This window comes from Ranitomeya imitator, chromosome 2 (genome assembly GCF_032444005.1).
Source record: "Ranitomeya imitator isolate aRanImi1 chromosome 2, aRanImi1.pri, whole genome shotgun sequence".
Lineage (NCBI taxonomy): Eukaryota > Metazoa > Chordata > Amphibia > Anura > Dendrobatidae > Ranitomeya > Ranitomeya imitator.
Window position 1 is genome coordinate 138,845,751 of NC_091283.1, and position 15,618 is coordinate 138,861,368.

Sequence of the window (15,618 nt, forward strand, 5' to 3'; positions counted from 1 at the left end):
CCTATGCTTGCCTCGTCGTGGTGCGGTCGGGTTAGCCAACTCCAGGGTGCCTCCAGTTTAGGAGCTTCCTATGTGGGCTGCGTGAACTGGTAGTCAAGGCTGGTTCTGTAGTGCCAGTAGGCCCAGCTCCCCCTGTAGGACTGTTGGGGTTCGGTAACTGCGGCTGCCTCGCGGCCTAGCTGTTCTCTCCTCTCCTGTGGACCTTGGGGTCCACCACCTGGTTCCAGCACCGTCAGCTGGTTCCGGGCCGAGCCTTTGGCTTAGGTGCCTCCTCCTGGGTATCCGAGTTCCGCCAACGCCAGGCGGTCCTTGGTAGTGCTTTTAAGCGCGGGCACCTACAGCTTAGTAACCGGGTTCCAGCACCGTCAGCTGGTCCTCGGTCGTGCCATTGGCTCTTGCACACTGGGGCAACGCATCCGGGTTCCAGCACCGCCAGCTGGTTCTCGGCAGTGTTTTTGTCACAGGTACTCCCTCGTGCCAAGCCTGGTTTCAGCACCGTCAGCTGTTTCCGGGTTGTGTCAAGCTCACTGAGACACCTATGCTTGCCTCGTCGTGGTGCGGTCGGGTTAGCCAACTCCAGGGTGCCTCCAGTTTAGGAGCTTCCTATGTGGGCTGCGTGAACTGGTAGTCAAGGCTGGTTCTGTAGTGCCAGTAGGCCCAGCTCCCCCTGTAGGACTGTTGGGGTTCGGTAACTGCGGCTGCCTCGCGGCCTAGCTGTTCTCTCCTCTCCTGTGGACCTTGGGGTCCACCACCTGGTTCCAGCACCGTCAGCTGGTTCCGGGCCGAGCCTTTGGCTTAGGTGCCTCCTCCTGGGTATCCGAGTTCCGCCAACGCCAGGCGGTCCTTGGTAGTGCTTTTAAGCGCGGGCACCTACAGCTTAGTAACCGGGTTCCAGCACCGTCAGCTGGTCCTCGGTCGTGCCATTGGCTCTTGCACACTGGGGCAACGCATCCGGGTTCCAGCACCGCCAGCTGGTTCTCGGCAGTGTTTTTGTCACAGGTACTCCCTCGTGCCAAGCCTGGTTTCAGCACCGTCAGCTGTTTCCGGGTTGTGTCAAGCTCACTGAGACACCTATGCTTGCCTCGTCGTGGTGCGGTCGGGTTAGCCAACTCCAGGGTGCCTCCAGTTTAGGAGCTTCCTATGTGGGCTGCGTGAACTGGTAGTCAAGGCTGGTTCTGTAGTGCCAGTAGGCCCAGCTCCCCCTGTAGGACTGTTGGGGTTCGGTAACTGCGGCTGCCTCGCGGCCTAGCTGTTCTCTCCTCTCCTGTGGACCTTGGGGTCCACCACCTGGTTCCAGCACCGTCAGCTGGTTCCGGGCCGAGCCTTTGGCTTAGGTGCCTCCTCCTGGGTATCCGAGTTCCGCCAACGCCAGGCGGTCCTTGGTAGTGCTTTTAAGCGCGGGCACCTACAGCTTAGTAACCGGGTTCCAGCACCGTCAGCTGGTCCTCGGTCGTGCCATTGGCTCTTGCACACTGGGGCAACGCATCCGGGTTCCAGCACCGCCAGCTGGTTCTCGGCAGTGTTTTTGTCACAGGTACTCCCTCGTGCCAAGCCTGGTTTCAGCACCGTCAGCTGTTTCCGGGTTGTGTCAAGCTCACTGAGACACCTATGCTTGCCTCGTCGTGGTGCGGTCGGGTTAGCCAACTCCAGGGTGCCTCCAGTTTAGGAGCTTCCTATGTGGGCTGCGTGAACTGGTAGTCAAGGCTGGTTCTGTAGTGCCAGTAGGCCCAGCTCCCCCTGTAGGACTGTTGGGGTTCGGTAACTGCGGCTGCCTCGCGGCCTAGCTGTTCTCTCCTCTCCTGTGGACCTTGGGGTCCACCACCTGGTTCCAGCACCGTCAGCTGGTTCCGGGCCGAGCCTTTGGCTTAGGTGCCTCCTCCTGGGTATCCGAGTTCCGCCAACGCCAGGCGGTCCTTGGTAGTGCTTTTAAGCGCGGGCACCTACAGCTTAGTAACCGGGTTCCAGCACCGTCAGCTGGTCCTCGGTCGTGCCATTGGCTCTTGCACACTGGGGCAACGCATCCGGGTTCCAGCACCGCCAGCTGGTTCTCGGCAGTGTTTTTGTCACAGGTACTCCCTCGTGCCAAGCCTGGTTTCAGCACCGTCAGCTGTTTCCGGGTTGTGTCAAGCTCACTGAGACACCTATGCTTGCCTCGTCGTGGTGCGGTCGGGTTAGCCAACTCCAGGGTGCCTCCAGTTTAGGAGCTTCCTATGTGGGCTGCGTGAACTGGTAGTCAAGGCTGGTTCTGTAGTGCCAGTAGGCCCAGCTCCCCCTGTAGGACTGTTGGGGTTCGGTAACTGCGGCTGCCTCGCGGCCTAGCTGTTCTCTCCTCTCCTGTGGACCTTCGGGTCCACCACCTGGTTCCAGCACCGTCAGCTGGTTCCGGGCCGAGCCTTTGGCTTAGGTGCCTCCTCCTGGGTATCCGAGTTCCGCCAACGCCAGGCGGTCCTTGGTAGTGCTTTTAAGCGCGGGCACCTACAGCTTAGTAACCGGGTTCCAGCACCGTCAGCTGGTCCTCGGTCGTGCCATTGGCTCTTGCACACTGGGGCAACGCATCCGGGTTCCAGCACCGCCAGCTGGTTCTCGGCAGTGTTTTTGTCACAGGTACTCCCTCGTGCCAAGCCTGGTTTCAGCACCGTCAGCTGTTTCCGGGTTGTGTCAAGCTCACTGAGACACCTATGCTTGCCTCGTCGTGGTGCGGTCGGGTTAGCCAACTCCAGGGTGCCTCCAGTTTAGGAGCTTCCTATGTGGGCTGCGTGAACTGGTAGTCAAGGCTGGTTCTGTAGTGCCAGTAGGCCCAGCTCCCCCTGTAGGACTGTTGGGGTTCGGTAACTGCGGCTGCCTCGCGGCCTAGCTGTTCTCTCCTCTCCTGTGGACCTTCGGGTCCACCACCTGGTTCCAGCACCGTCAGCTGGTTCCGGGCCGAGCCTTTGGCTTAGGTGCCTCCTCCTGGGTATCCGAGTTCCGCCAACGCCAGGCGGTCCTTGGTAGTGCTTTTAAGCGCGGGCACCTACAGCTTAGTAACCGGGTTCCAGCACCGTCAGCTGGTCCTCGGTCGTGCCATTGGCTCTTGCACACTGGGGCAACGCATCCGGGTTCCAGCACCGCCAGCTGGTTCTCGGCAGTGTTTTTGTCACAGGTACTCCCTCGTGCCAAGCCTGGTTTCAGCACCGTCAGCTGTTTCCGGGTTGTGTCAAGCTCACTGAGACACCTATGCTTGCCTCGTCGTGGTGCGGTCGGGTTAGCCAACTCCAGGGTGCCTCCAGTTTAGGAGCTTCCTATGTGGGCTGCGTGAACTGGTAGTCAAGGCTGGTTCTGTAGTGCCAGTAGGCCCAGCTCCCCCTGTAGGACTGTTGGGGTTCGGTAACTGCGGCTGCCTCGCGGCCTAGCTGTTCTCTCCTCTCCTGTGGACCTTCGGGTCCACCACCTGGTTCCAGCACCGTCAGCTGGTTCCGGGCCGAGCCTTTGGCTTAGGTGCCTCCTCCTGGGTATCCGAGTTCCGCCAACGCCAGGCGGTCCTTGGTAGTGCTTTTAAGCGCGGGCACCTACAGCTTAGTAACCGGGTTCCAGCACCGTCAGCTGGTCCTCGGTCGTGCCATTGGCTCTTGCACACTGGGGCAACGCATCCGGGTTCCAGCACCGCCAGCTGGTTCTCGGCAGTGTTTTTGTCACAGGTACTCCCTCGTGCCAAGCCTGGTTTCAGCACCGTCAGCTGTTTCCGGGTTGTGTCAAGCTCACTGAGACACCTATGCTTGCCTCGTCGTGGTGCGGTCGGGTTAGCCAACTCCAGGGTGCCTCCAGTTTAGGAGCTTCCTATGTGGGCTGCGTGAACTGGTAGTCAAGGCTGGTTCTGTAGTGCCAGTAGGCCCAGCTCCCCCTGTAGGACTGTTGGGGTTCGGTAACTGCGGCTGCCTCGCGGCCTAGCTGTTCTCTCCTCTCCTGTGGACCTTCGGGTCCACCACCTGGTTCCAGCACCGTCAGCTGGTTCTCGGCAGTGTCTTTTGCTCTTGTACCTTCTGCTCCCCATCCTGGTTCCAGTACCGTCAGCTGGTTCCGGGCAGAGCCTTTGGCTTAGGTGCCTCCTTCTGGGTATCCAAGTTCCACCAACGTCAGGTGGTCCTTGGTAGTGCTTTCAGGCACGGGTACCTCCTGCTTAGTAACCGGGTTCCAGTAACGTCAGCTGGTCCTCGGTAGTTCCATTGGCTCTTGGACCTTCGGCTACCCATCCGGGTTCCAGTACCGTCAGCTGGTTCTCGGCAGTGTCTTTTGCTCTTGTACCTTCTGCTCCCCATCCTGGTTCCAGTAACGTCAGCTGGTTCCGGGCAGAGCCTTTGGCTTAGGTGCCTCCTTCTGGGTATCCGAGTTCCGTCAACGTCAGGCGGTCCTTGGTAGTGCTTTTTAGCACGGGTACCTCCTGCTTAGTAACCGGGTTCCAGTAACGTCAGCTGGTCCTCGGTAGTTCCATAGGCTCTTGAACCTTCGGGTAGCCATCCGAGTTCCAGTTCCATCAGCTGGTTCTTGGCATTTTCTCAGCCTTCTTGTACCTTCTGCTACATTTCCAAGTTGAAGACCCTAACGTCGACGACCCGGAAGACCACCACGATGACGACGACACGGAAGACCACCCCGATGACGACGACGACGACGGCGGAGACGACGACGGCGGAGATGACGACACTGGAGACGACGACCCTGGAGACGACAACATGGAAGACCGAGAAGCAGAAGAACAAGAGGCTGCAGAACAAAGAGCAGAAGAACATTAAGCATAAGACTTAATATCAGAGCAAAAGATATTATCTAAATTATATGCAGAAGAAGACTAAGCAGTGTATGGGGGTGAGTCCGTTCCTCCTCGTGGTGCCCCTGGATAAAGCCTGATGCTGCAGGCCAAACTGAACGCGGACAAATGTAACTTTTGTGACTGGCAGAACGGAAGGTGTAATCTTCAAACTTTTATAGATAACAACTACGGGAATGCCTGTCACAAATGAGAATATGATGAAGAAGTAGAATAGGAAGAATAATAACAGTGGAATAAAAAGAATATGTAGAATAAGAAGAATAATAATAGTTGAATAAAATGAATATGAAGAATGTAATAAAAAAAAAAAAATAGGTAGAAGATGAAGAAGAAGATGAATAAGGTGAAGAAGTTGATGTCAAAGATGCTGATGATGATGAAGATGAAAGTGTGGGAAAAGAAAAAAAAAAAGAAAAAAAAGAAGGGGAAGGGCGTGGAATAGTGAAACATCAATATCTGACAAAATAAAAAAAAAATTTACATAGTCAATATCTTTGTCACTCCGAACGTCTTAAAAAAAAACAAAAAACATGCTATTCTATTTGATTGGGATAAACCTCTATGACTTTAATGTCTCCGCCACCTCCCCAAATACATCCGGCATTATTCTTAGTTGTTTTCCTTCATGTAGAATGAACCTACAAGGAAAGAAAGGGTTTATTTTAATTCCGATATTTTGGTCCCATTGACTTGCATTGGGATCGGGTATCGGTATCGGCGATATCCGATATTTTTTGAATATCGGCCGATCCAAACCGATACCGATACTTTCCGATATCGGAAGGTATCGCTCAACACTAGTTGTGAGGACATCTGCACAAAAAGAAGCAATAGGAAAAAACATTTTTTACGATTCCAGAAATAAAGTCTGATTTCTCAACAACAAGACCGCAAATATGAGGCATACAGGTAGGACTAGTTTAACATTTCCATCACCTGTATGCCCATATTAATAGGTCATATACATGCTAGGGGTGGAAGATTCCCTTTAATGCGCTAGAAAGAAGAAGCAAAACCACAAAATAGTTTTACAGAATATAAAAATCAGAATTTGTTGTTTAACATTGTGCTTGCTTTTCACAAGTGACTGTACTGTACTTTTGCTTTCAAGTACAATCATTTTTGTGATGGTGGGGTGTATGACTTTTTTTTTTAAATGCAAAAGAAAATTCCCCAAATCCAGATATTTAACTGTAACTCTCTACCTAACAAAATGTGCATGTCGCAAGCAAATTTTTTTTTGCATATTTATTTTCATCTGTCATACCAATACAACGCCTTGCTATAAGCTCTGGCTTTTTTGGTCATCTATCTATGTAGCCTTTCTTATTGTGTTATCTTTGTGGAGAGAATGGAATTTGGTGAAAAAAATGGAGACATCTACAGTAAATGTGCATGTCTGTTTTTCCACACTTGTTTCAACAGTCCAATTTGACAACTTCTCATGCCACACATAATGTGGCTCACATTTTGCTTTCTATTGGTATGTATACATGCCAGGCAGCTCTTATTTTGTCCTTTTAGCAAGGGTTGAATAATTGGGGTTGAAACGATTGTCAAAATTTAAGTATAGTATTTTTTTCCAAAATATATAGTAAAAGAAAAGGGCAATGGATGGGGTAGTGTAAAAGAAACAAAATCCATACCAAGGTTGTGGGAGACACTAGTAGCAGCAGAAGCAAAACCACAAATGGCAGCAGCTATCCGGGCAATAGTACTACAAAATTCAGATCATAATTGGTTTCCTTTGCTTCTGAGAAGCGTATTAGTGTAAAAGAAGTGAAAGGTATTACAGAATATATGTCAAATTACTCATCTCAGTACAGCATTATGATGATACCTCTGACAGCGACACTGTCAGTTTGAATCAGTGTTCTGCACAGAATAGTCTGCCTAACCACAAATGTTTAGAGGGATCATTGTAAATCATTTATCCTAATTTTAAAGCCTATGAAAAGTCTGTTATTGCACTATGTTAATAAATGTTGTGTTCTGTTTCTTACTAACGGGTTACTATCTTTTTCTATGGTGTGGTCACTTTGACATTAATGAGATTAAAAGGGATTTAGTTAAAGTCATAAGAGTGTTATATAAATCCATTCAGGTCAAATGGAGTACCTGGTAGTTATTGCAAATTGAGTAGGTGTAAATTCAGTTTTTAGGAAAAATTTGCCAAACATGGAAAATTCGAATTTGGAAAGGTGTGATCTGATCAGCTCTACTTCTAAATTTAATATTTCACATTCTGTGCTCCCTGGATATAATACTGCCACATATTGTGCACCCCCAAACAATAGTGCTACACATAGTGCCCACCCCATGAAAATAGGCGTCATCATATCATAATGTGGCTTTAAAATCTATATTATTATTATTTATTGTTATAGCGCCATTTATTCCATGGTGCTTTACATGTGAGGAGGGGTATACATAATAAAAACAAGTACAATAATCTTAAACAATACAAGTCATAACTGGCACAGGAGGAGAGAGGACCCTGCCCGCGAAGGCTCACAATCTACAAGGGATGGGTGAGGATACAGTAGGTGAGGGTAGAGCTGGTCATGCAGTGGTTTGGTCGATCGGTGGTTACTGCAGGTTGTAGGCTTGTCAGAAGAGGTGGGTCTTCAGGTTCTTTTTGAAGGTTTCGATGGTAGGCGAGAGTCTGATGTGTTGTGGTAGAGGGTTCCAGAGTAGGGGTGATACGCGAGAGAAATCTTGTATACGATTGTGGGAAGAGGAGATAAGAGGGGAGTAGAGAAGGAGATCTTGTGAGGATAGGAGGTTGCGTGCAGGTAAGTACCGGGAGACGAGGTCACAGATGTATGGAGGAGACAGGTTGTGGATGGCTTTGCATGTCATGGTTAGGGTTTTGTACTGGAGTCTCTGGGCAATGGGGAGCCAGTGAAGGGATTGACAGAGGGGAGATGCTGGGGAATAGTGGGGGGAAAGGTGGATTAGTCGGGCAGCAGAGTTTAGAATACATTGGAGGGGTGCGAGAGTGTTAGAGGGGAGGCCACAGAGCAGGAGGTTGCAGTAGTCAAGGCGAGAGATGATGAGGGCATGGACTAGGGTTTTTGCAGATTCTTGGTTGAGGAATAATATTGCATTACATAATTTATATATTGCATTACATAATTCTATACTAAATTAATTGATATAAGGCATATTATTTCAGCATTTGTAGGGATATAAGCACTTGACTGGCATTTTGAGCCTATTATTGTTTTGTTTGTTATTCATGCATTACTCTTGTTTTTTATCCATAGATATACTGCCCCATACAGCAACAATATTAAATACAGCACTAACAATCAAAGTTTACTCTAGTATCTATACCACAGGGCTAGTGTAGAGAATAACTGATTTTCCACATTCTTTCAGTTAATTACTGAATCAGTTTAGCCTAATCTCTTCCAAAATGATGTCACATTATGGACCTGTCATTTGTCCAGTTCCCTAAGACAATCTTTTTAACTATTTGACGAGGGATGTAATAAATATTGTATTACATGTAGGGCTTTGAGCCTTGAGCCAAGCTTTCTATATAATATAAAAATAATCTAAACTTCTTGTAGCGATAAGGAATGTTTTTCTTCTGATACCTCCTAACCTTTGTCTAACAACTAAGGCATTTTACTACTATTATTTTACATGCTGTCAATATCAGTTCTCAAGCAAGCAAAGATTACCAGGCAGAGTGATGTATGGTCTAATCTCTGCATTGTATCTGCTGCACATTATGGTGCCATTAATATGTGTAAACACTGATAAAACCACCACCATTCATGTTCTAGTGTGAGCGTCAATGTATATATGGAAAGGGAGTTTACAGACACAATCCAGAATCACAGTCAGACACATCTCAGGTTAGCCGTAATAAATAGTTGTAGAACTAAAACACATCAATCATAACATCCGCTAAATATTCTGTAATCTAATCACTCTAATGAAGCACCAACTTTACCCACCAAACACTAAAATAAATAGTACAACATTTGGTATATTTTCTTGGGGTCCATTACTGTGATTTTTGTGTCAATACTACAAGTGGACACAAGACATTTTGTACAATTTATTACTAAATAAATCAACTTCTTTCTCCTCCTACGAGCCACTTCTCTCCCTGCCTTCCCACCTCATCTTTCACTCTGCATAACAGCTAAAATCCTTCTTGCTCAAGACATAACAGACTGCCAGCTAATGAGAACTGGTCAGTTCCCGTGATCTTTTATTTCTACTTATTTGTCATGCTTTTACCACTGTGATTAAATGAACACATTTATTTTTAACTTCAAATTTTTGGGGATATGTTACTGGACAATCCAACCTAACTTGGAAATTCTCCGCTTTGTTGTGAACATAGAGCCCCAGTCTGTGCACCGTTCACAGTCCTGTAATATACACTGTTAGGCGTGAGCTGAAAGTTTCATTTCTTATATACAGTGGCATGTAAAGGTTTGGGCACCCCTGGTAAAAAAAAAAATACTGTTACTGTGAAGAGAGAAGCTAGTTGAAGGTAAAATGATCCTGCATGTTTAGTACCCAGTATCATCCCCTTTTGAATGTATCACAGCTTTTAAATGCCTTTTGTAGCCAGGTAAGAGTCTTTAAATTCTTGGTTGAGAGATTTTCATCCATTTTTCCTTGGAAAATTCTTCCCGTTCTGTGAGAATTATGGGTCGTCTTGCATGCACTGCTATTTTGAGGTCTAGCCACAAATTTTCAATGGTGTTCAGATGAGGGGACTGTGAGGGCCATTGTGAAACCTTCAGCTTGCACCTTTTGTGGTAGACATTGGGGATTTTGACATGTGTTTAGGATCCATTTATAGGAGCCATCCTCTTTTTAACTTCAGCTTTTTTTTTGCAGATGGTGTTATGTTTGCATCAAGAATATGTTGAAATTTCATTGAATCCATTCTTCCCTCTACCTGTGAAATGTTCCCTGTGCCATTTGCTGCAACACAACCCCAAGGCATGACTGATCCACCCCCATGCTTAATGGTTGGTGAGATGGTCTTTTCCTGAATTTATGTGCCCTTTTTTCTCCACACATACCTTTGATCATTGTGGACAAAGAGTTCTTTTTTAACCTCATCAGTCCACAGGACTTGTTTCCAAAATACATCATGTGGATGACTTGTTCCTGAGTCAGGCTCCCCGGCAACATGCTCCTATGCAGGTGTACTTATCTGCCCTGTCACTTTGCTGTGACTTGTTGAGGGCAGATAAATATGCCTGCGTAGGAGCGTGATGCCAAGTAGACTGCATGGATGATGCAGGACACGTCATTGACATAATGTACGAAGACGGCGATCGTTAGAAGATGGCAGGCTCAGGACCAAGAAGAGCAACACTCCTCGGATCAGACCGCCGAGCAGGTGAGTATAATAAAAGTCATTTTTCTTCTCTTACAGGTTGGTTCAGGGGCTTATTTACAGCCTTATAGAATGCTGTAGATAAGGCCTGAAGGCGGTGGCCGTAACTCCTTTCAGCCAAAACTGATGACATGTTCCCTTTAAATTCAGCGTATCTTCTCAATGGCGTCTGCCTCGGCAAAAGTGCTACTCTCCTAAAGTGGCATAGCTTATTATGACTTAACTAGATGGTGGCCCGATTCTAACGCATCGGGTATTCTAGAATATGTATGTATGTATGTATATAGCAGCCACATAGTATATAACACAGCCCACGTAACACAGACAGCCATGTAGTATATAGCACAGCCACATAGTATATAGGAACCACGTAGTATATAGCAGCCATGGAGTATATAACACAGCTACGTAGTATATAACACAGCCCACGTAATATATAGCACAGCCCACGCAGTATATAATACAGCCCATGCAGTATATTACACAGGCCATGTAGTACATAACACAGCCCATGCAGTATATAACACAGCCCACGTAGTATATAACACATACCATGTAGTATATAGCACAGCCCTCGCAGTATATAGCACAGCGCACACAGTATATAGCACAGCCCACGCAGTACATAACACAGCCCACGCAGTATATAACACAGGCCATGTAGTATATAACACAGCCCACGCAGTATATAGCACTGCCCATGTAGTATATAGCAGCCACACAGTATATAACACAGCCCAAGTACTATATAGCAGTGTGGGCACCATATCCCTGTTAAAAAAAGAATTAAAATAAAAAATAGTTATATACTCACCCTCCGGCGTGTACCGAAGCTGTCCCGATGCGCACAGTGCTGCCGCCAGCTTCCGTTCCCAGTGATGCATTGTGAAATTAACCAGATGACTTAGCGGTCTCACGAGACCGCTAAGTCTTCTGGGTAATTTTGCAATGCATCACTGGGAACGGAAGCTGGCAGCAGCATCACGCGCATCACGCGCATCGGTGGACATTAGATCTTTTTACTATTGATGCTGCATAGGCAGCATCAATAATAAAAAGTTGGTCACACAGGGTTAATAAGCGGTTAATAAGCAGCGTTAATGGAGTGCATTACATCATGGCATAATGCGGGACGTTAACGCTGCCATTAACCCTGTGTGAGCGCTGACTGGAGGGGAGTATGGAGCGGGCACTGACTGGATGGAACTAGGGAGGGGCGAATTCGCGGCCGGACTGTGCCTGTCGCTGATTGGTCGCTGCCTGCCGGCCGTGACCAATCAGCGGCGCGGGATTTCTGTTACAGACAGACAGACGGAAGTACCCTTTAGACGATTATATAGATAGAAGAGTGCCGGTGGAGCTGGCTGTGGCTGGAGTGAAATGCCAAAAGTAGCACAACTTTACGTTGTGCAAATATTTTGCAATTTGTCAGTGTTTTACGCAAGAAAACTGGTATAAACACATTGAAGAATCAGCCCCAATATTTCATTCTTAATTTAAAATTGTCCTATGGAAGATAACTAGTAGCAAACTAGTCCTGTCGTGTAGCTTTTCATTGCACATAAGTATAAATTGCAGATAATAATTAGTATACTGCAAAGTAAGTAACTATTTAACATGTCACATGTGCAAAATTAGTGAGTTTTAAATGTATACAGTAGAGTAGAAAATATAGGTTAACATGACTAAAATAAAATTTAAGGATTTTTATTTTGGGGCCTCTGCCACCAATGATGGGAAGTGATGCTAATACAACCCCAAAAGCTTGTTGCCCACATGAGTGTGTTTCCCATGGTGTATTATGGACCCCATGTTGGAAAGCTGTGCTTATTTATAACCAAAGGAATTTAGATTGTGTAAACCAAAAATTACACAGAACCCAAGGGCTTAACTAAGGGGGCTGAAGACGGCAGGGTTTCACCTAGTACAGCTGCCCGAGGCATCTCATGAGTGGTGGTGTTTTACAGCCAGTCTGGAGTGGGATTCGGACATTTATGGGACTGACCTAATATTATAATTGACCGCTGTGCTAAGCCTGGTGCTTTATGCATGTACTGATTATGCTTCTGGTGTTGTATTCATGTACTGATGGGGGTTCTGGTTGTATATTTCTGTACTATTGGTAATTCTGGTGCTGTATGCATGCACTAATCATGGTTCTGGTGATATATTCGTGAACTGATGGATAATTCAAGCTGTGCTTATGATATTTTGATGGTTCTGTATACATGTACTGTTGGTGTCTGGTGATGTAATCATGTATCAATGGGGGTTGTTCTGGTGATGTAATCTTGTACGATTATGCTTCTGGTGGCATAGCTATGTATTGATGATAGTTCTGGTGATGTACTTCTGTACTGTTGGTGGTTCTAGTGATGTATTCATGTACTTTTATTGGTTCTGACCCTGTATCCATGTAGCAATTCATCATTTCTCAGATAACTTGATATATGGCTATGTTAATAAAGTACTGTGTCATCTGATTAATTAATTGTTACTACATTTGTATTTAGGTTACGAGCACTAATAATAAAATGGAGCACTGTATTATGCCAAATACTAGACGAGTGACATATAGTATCAGGATTCAGCTTTGCTTGTTGTTTCTAACTTTCATCATATCACCACACAGAAACAGTAGCTGTTATTTTTCATTGAACATTGTGAGAATCAGGAACAGAAGCGAGACGCCATGTAACTGTAAATATGCAAATTGCATATGATCAGTCACATGGCGATTACTCAAACCACTTATGTTTTGCAGGTTGCGCCAAACTGAATTTTTCCCCAGGTGCAGAAAAAACTAAATTTACCTCTTACAGAACTCTCTTATGGTATCCAGCTTATACAGGCAGTATATAACTACATGTAAACTGGGAACAATGATCTCCTTGGAGAGTGGTCTTTTTAGTTACAGTCCTCCATGCATGCTGTTATTATAAGGAATATTCCTAAAGATGAAACTGATATTCGCCAGTGCATGTGGGGGACCGTTTTTACTTTGGGTTTCTCTGTGATCCAATGCAATATTATATGCGTTCCACCTAAAATCTCCTTTATTGAATGACAACTTGATGGTTGGGGGTAATATACTGTAGCTGGTAGATTGGTGAACCCCAAGTATTAAAAAAACATTTAGTAACCTTTTCCAGACTCATGAACATCAACATCTCTATTTCTGAAATCCTTAGAAAGCTCTTTGATCAACACATGGCATGTGTTAACAATCCTTGTATTATTCACATTCATGCCGGGTTGAACAGGATGATCATCTGGTGGGCACCAGCCCTGACAGAATAACAAGGTCTGGCCACAGCAGGAGCCATGAGGTTTAGCACAGACAATCTCACTTGTAGATCATTTGCTGCTGGTTTGTATTGATGTTTCAGTAATCTAAAATAAATATACTATTAGTGCTTACTGATTTATATGGTTATCTGCACAATTCACACTACAATGAACTTCTTCTATGTATATCTAATATGTGGGCCTGACCATCCAATTACATTTCTATATAGAATATTATTGTGTATTGCATATGCACTCTAAAGGCCCCGTCACACATAGCGACGCTGCAGTGATACCGATAACGATCCGGATCGCTGCAGCGTCGCTGTTTGGTCGCTGGAGAGCTCTCACACAGACAGCTCTCTGTGACCAACGATCCCGAGGTCCCCGGTAACCAGGGTAAACATCGGGTAACTAAGTGCAGGGCCGCGCTTAGTAACCCAATGTTTACCCTGGTTACCATCGTTAAAGTAAAAAAAACAAACGCTACATACTTACCTACCGCTGTCTGTCCCCGGCGCTCTGCTTCTCTGGTCTGGCTGTGAGCACAGCGGCCGGAAAGCAGAGCGGTGACGTCACCGCTCTGATTTCCGGCTGACCGGCGCTCACAGCCAGACCAGAGAAGCAGAGCGCCGGGGACAGACAGCGGTAGGTAAGTATGTAGCATTTGTTTTTTTTACTTTAACGATGGTAACCAGGGTAAACATCGGGTTACTAAGCGCGGCCCTGCGCTTAGTTACCCGATGTTTACCCTGGTTACCAGCGAAGACATCGCTGAATCGGCGTCACACATGCCGATTTAGCGATGTCAGCGGGACCTCAACGATCAAAAAATGGCCCAGGCCATTCCGACACGACCAGCGATCTCACAGCAGGGGCCTGATCGCTGGTACATGTCACACATAGCGAGATCGCTACTGAGATCGCTGTTGCGTCACAAAACTTGTGACTCAGCAGCGATCTCGCTAGCGATCTCGCTATGTGTGACGGGGCCTTTATGGTAATCGAGTGGTAATCTGGAGAGTAGTTAAAGGGATTTTCCAGGTACATGTTTTGTTGCCTTAAATGTAATTCAATTTTGTTTTTGTTTTTAATTGTTCAGCAACTTATTGAGGAGTTTCCTGGCCATGGATTCAAAATGTCACTGTTTTGGTCACTGACCCACTTAGGTATCTCTTTTGCCTTGTGACATGGTCTCCACCATTCGTGAAAAGGAATTGTTCATTGCTAAAATGCTCCTGGGTCATTGGTTGAAGGAGCAAGATATGTAGATAACATTATTTACTCATGGCAGTGTTTTTAGACAAAATTGTGAGCCCACCTCCTTTGATGAAAAGCAACCACACACATGAATGGTCTCAAGATGCTTTACTTTTGACATGATAATGAGCTTATGGTCGTGCTCACCTTTTCTTCTCTGCACAATTACTCTATCTGGTGCCTTGAACAGTGTAAAGGGAGCTTCATTAGAGAAAACTACATTATGCCAGTCTTCGGCAGTCCAATCCCAGTACTTCCCGTAACATTATTTTCTCTGATGAAGCCCCCTCCAGACTGAGACATTTGGAAGGATGATTGTCTTAATAAGAACAATGAACTACCATGAAACTGTTACCTGTGGCCCAACTCATCTCTAACCATCTCACTTTAGTTGAGGACAGGTGATTGTGCACGGTGCCATCGGACGCATGAAACTATCCTTTTATACTTTTGGTAAATAGAACTTACGTAACCTGGAGGTGTGTTTTAAGCGATTATACTGTTTCAGCACAAATCATGGTCCTACTAAATGCAAACCAGATGGAATGGCATGTTGCTGCATAATTTTGTGGTAGTCATACTGGGTAAGTGTGCTTTCAATTTGGAATGAATCACCACTGCAAAGCACCCCCACACCATCACACCTCCTCCATGCTGCATGATGGACACCATACTTGTAGAAACCATCTGCTAATTTTTTCTGTGTCTCACAAAGATGAAGGTTCATTCAAAAAATCTCAGCTTTTAACTCATCAGACCACCTTACAGCTTTCCACTGGTCTTCAGCCTAGTCCTCGTGCTGCTTAGCCAAAATAAGTTTCCTCTTGTTTTTAGTCCTCAATATTGGCTTATTTGTAGTCATTTGACCATAAAGACTTGGTTCTCT